Here is a 4,534-nt window from a genome sequence, read left to right as displayed (position 1 = left end):
GATGAAGGATCTGATGTAGAAGATCCCGATTTTTAGAAAAGATTAGTTTATTTATTTATTGTTTTGCATTTATGATTGTACTTAGTGAAAATTGTTTTTCCAAATTAATATTATTGTTATTTTGATGACATGTATGAGTTTGATTTTATTTTTGCAATCATAATAAATAATAAATTTAATGAATAATGACTAAGTTCAGTGAGGGTGGATACAAATCAATGAACCAGATTCTCTATATTGAGAGATAGGGGGCCATAGTAGTGGGAACGATTTTACTGATCCCAGCCCTCCCTCAGTATGGTTAACTTTGGAACAACGATGAGTTTCGAGCCTGAGAATTAAGTCATATAGGATAATTAGAAACACACTTAGAAAATAATAAAGATGGCTTATTTTTCTAAGTTTAGAAACACACCCTAATTATAAAGAAGGCTTATATAATTTTTTTCATAAGAAGTCATAATTAATAGGTCCGAGTTATGTTTGCTTAGATTAAGTTCTTGCTTTAGAGCCTATTAAGGTAAGTTCTAACATGTTTTTCTCAACTGTTAGAACTCTGCTGAAGATGTCGCTCCGAATATCTACTCGCACCCATGGCAATGTCCCCAACGTCACCCCTGAGATGAATGAATCCCCTCCAGTTCGCAGAAGGGGAAGGCGTCCAAATGCCAACCGGAGTGCATCGCCGCCGGTTGACAACACTGCGAAAGTTGCCAGACTACGATGGCAAGTTAAGGAATTACTGCAACAACAGCGACAGTAGCCTCAGCCGCAACCACAGCCACAACAAATAGCCCCAGCACCCCATCAAGTTGGTCCATATGGGGGATGGCCAATGGCAAACTATGCGCCATACCCAGCTCAACATGTGGAGCCTATCTATGAGCGGTTTCGTACGCAACACGCTCCAAATTTTTAAGGGACAACTGACCCCTTCGACGGAAGAGTGGCTCAGAAATGTGGAGTCGATCCTTGTGCACATGAACCTCAGCAACGCGGACCGCATATCTTACATTTCGTCTCTACTCAAGAAGGATGCAAGAATATGGTGGGACCTAGTACAGCAGACTCACGATGTCGCCACTATGACTTGGACCAGATTTGTGGAGTTGTTCCACAAAAAGTACTACAATTCAGCTGTGATTGCTTCAAGGGTCGAGGAATTGGCTAGTCTAAAGCAAGGCAATTTGACAATAGCAGAGTATGCTCGGCAGTTCGACCGATTAGCTAAGTTTGCATTTGAGATGGTTCCAACTGATTTTCTAAGGGTGAACAAGTTTGTTAGAGGACTTCGACCGAAGATCGAGCTAGGGGTTAAGTTAGCAAACCCAGGAAATACTACTTATGCCGACGTTTTAGAGACGGCAATAGAAGTAGAAAGGCTGCAGGCTAACGTTAGTAAAGAAGAAGCCAGTAAGCCTGAGCCTAGACAGCAGGGTCAACCTCAGACAAGTCGGAACAACAACCAGCAGTCCAACAACAATAACGGTCAGAAAAGAAGGCATGCTGACAACAAGTAGTCCGACAACGATAAGAGGGCACGAACGAACAATGGAGGAAATAGGTCGGGTTATGTAGAGTACCTGCAATGTGCTAAGTGCCAAAAGTGTAACACCCTCACTTACTTTAGTTAAAACCATATTTGAGGTGTTACATTTTAAAACTATATCATAATTTATTACTGCGGAAGACTTGACATTTTTTTTTTTTAAACTTGAAAACTTATTTCACATTATTTACATTAAACATAAAGTGTGTCTCAAACATATTATACTTAAGTATTAAATAACCCAATTTGTTTTCAAAACATAACTTCACACTTTATTACAAACATCACACTGATAACTGAAATAACCCACAAAAAGGTCGATATGTTCATAAGTACAAATCAGGGTCAGGACCATGCTTCAGTTCTCCTTATGTCATTCACTCATTTCTTTCTCTACCTGTAACACAAGACAATTGTGAGCCTAAAGCTTAGTAAGCAAAGTAATGCATGCAATGCTAATGATTACCCAATATCAATGGACATACACAACTTCTTTTTAAAAAATTTGGGCCCCTTAATATTTTGCACACTGTTTGAATTGGTCAATGCCTGCAGGGCTTGTTACACATATAATATAAAATCCCATGGGTTCTCCTCCGGCTAGCCATCACCACAGTAGGGCACATTAAAAACCTTATTCCATCGTTGCCCCGTCGGGCTCAAGAGTTAAGGCGGCCACACATTGTGGTGTCAATACATATAACAATAACTCATATGGAGGAGAAATAAAAACGGAAACATGGCAAACAATATAATTGGTTTACTAAAACCTAGCCCAAATTATTGGGCAGCCACTATAAGCCTACTATAGGCTTCCGTTTACACTTATTAACACTTTCATTTGCCTTTTTAAAACAATGGCACTGAACTTAAACTTCTTATTACAACTTTCTTTTATGTTGCACAAAACCTGCAAAGGCATCATATAATTAATCATCATAATATCATGCATGGTCTTATATCATATAATAATTTACCATATCACTATTATGCCATGCATACAAATTTATGATGAAGTGTCAATGTATGTTAATACCACCTACTCACAAAATATTCATATAATGCATACTTTCACATAACATGTAATTCTTGTGTTGCAGTTGAGTACTTTACTTACCTTCTGTCCAAAATATATTTCACCGTGTAACAAGTGGTGTCTTAGGTGTTGATGTGATTATCCTGACAATGGCATGGATTTCTCATCATAATGATGGCAGTAATACATTGAACTCTCATTTAAAAATACCCATAAAACATCATATCAAATTTCTTATCCAATTCATGCCTAAAATGCCTTAAACCACCTAGATCGAGCATTAAATTTATCTTAGACATTTGGAGAAATTTTGACAGAGTTTCCCCTTAATTTTAGCTATCCTTAAATATCAAAATCAACCAATAATCAACATCAAATAACCTGCCATAACCATATATCCCAAATACCAACATGATTCATCATAAAGTTATCATATACCGATTTTGATAAAATTCTTATCTCCTAGATCATCACCCAAATTAAATGAGTCTCCACATCTATTCAAACATTTATAAACATATATACTCTCTTATAAACTCAATAAAATAACCAAAAATCAGTTTGTACTCCAAGAACCCCAAGAACCTCATAAAACACAAATTTTCACTTACCGAGCAACTTTTCGGCGAAAACAATCTCTTCTAGCTTTTCTAAACCTCAAACCACTTGGAAACCACCAAGAAATATCTTAACAAGAGATAAAACACCATAGATAAGCTCTCAGCAAAATTCAAAAACATAGTTTAACTTCCAAGTACAAGAACTTACCATAAAAAAGGCTAGAACTAAGCTTAATCCACTTCTTTGGTTTTGATTTCACTTGGATCTCCTTAGAATTTCTTCAAACCAGCCAAGAAATGGTTTTTGGTTTTATTTTCTCTCTGTTTTTCAGAGTAATGGTCGTGCAAAGTGATAAGGTTGATGAAAATTCTTTATTTTCAATGATTTGGCCTTATTGTATCAAAATTTGACACCTTACACCTCATCATTTCACCTTTTGACTTATGAAAACCTTATCACTTCAATAATTTCGACTTAATCATCTGGTGGGCCTATTATCCTTATGTGTAAAACACTCACACCAAACCTTAGGTCCATATGACTTCATACCCAATAGTTATGCTTACCCGATCGAGCGTAGCGCACTTATGCTAAGCTCGTTTTGACTTTGCATCAATACCACTGGTTATGTATACCTCCCATCAAGAATTGATCTAATGGTTCTAAAACCATTTTTACTTCATCAATGAGACCTTAATCATACCTCAATTATATTTGGTAAATCCACTAATACTCAATTTTACCCCGAAATAGTAGTAATCGACATTGTACTATTTTTCACTACTTAACCTATTTTGCCTTCTATATCTCACTTTCATCACTTAATTCCATGCCTTGTCCATATTTTTCATACTTTCTTTTATCTTGAGCACATAAAACACCCATTAAAGACAACTCAAATGCCACAAGGTTAATAATATTGAACATACATATAGACATCACATACACAACTTTTATACTTATACATGAAAACACTTATAAGAATATGCATATGCTCAAATTATACATATTGTATGATATGTAATGCAATGCAATGCAATCATGTGATTATTGGCTATATTATATCAAAATAATGTGGGTGCTACAAAAAGAAACATCCTGGTGAGTGCCGCGCAAACACCAAGGGATGCTACAACTATGGTCAGAATGGGCACCGGAAGAAGGACTGTCCTCAGCTCAAGTCAGAGGGGAAAAAGGATGATAAGATGGTTCCTGCCAGAGTTTTTGCTCTCACCCAAGGAGAAGCTGACACTAGCAATAAAGTAGTTACAGGTCAGGTTTCTATTCTCCATAATAAATGTTATGTATTATTTGATTCGGGAGCCACTCATTCGTATATCTCGTTAGGAATGATAGAGAAATTAGACAAACCTTGTGAAAAATTTAGA

General features: G+C 36.5%; 1 long non-coding RNA gene across 1 annotated transcript; it reads right to left on the bottom strand.

The window, feature by feature from the left end:
• Window positions 1-1,774: 1,774 nt before the first annotated feature.
• LOC133777804 (uncharacterized) lies at window positions 1,775-3,490 on the bottom strand. Its single transcript, XR_009868840.1, has 4 exons — window positions 3,354-3,490; window positions 3,197-3,272; window positions 2,667-2,728; window positions 1,775-1,946 (listed from the first exon to the last, which is right to left on the bottom strand). It is a non-coding gene; the product is annotated as an uncharacterized LOC133777804 (long non-coding RNA).
• Window positions 3,491-4,534: the final 1,044 nt, after the last annotated feature.

The sequence above is a fragment of the Humulus lupulus genome, chromosome 1, assembly GCF_963169125.1.
Source record: "Humulus lupulus chromosome 1, drHumLupu1.1, whole genome shotgun sequence".
NCBI classification, from domain to species: Eukaryota; Viridiplantae; Streptophyta; class Magnoliopsida; order Rosales; family Cannabaceae; genus Humulus; species Humulus lupulus.
Note: the sequence above shows the minus strand (reverse complement) of the source record. Positions and strands in the feature narration are given on the sequence as shown.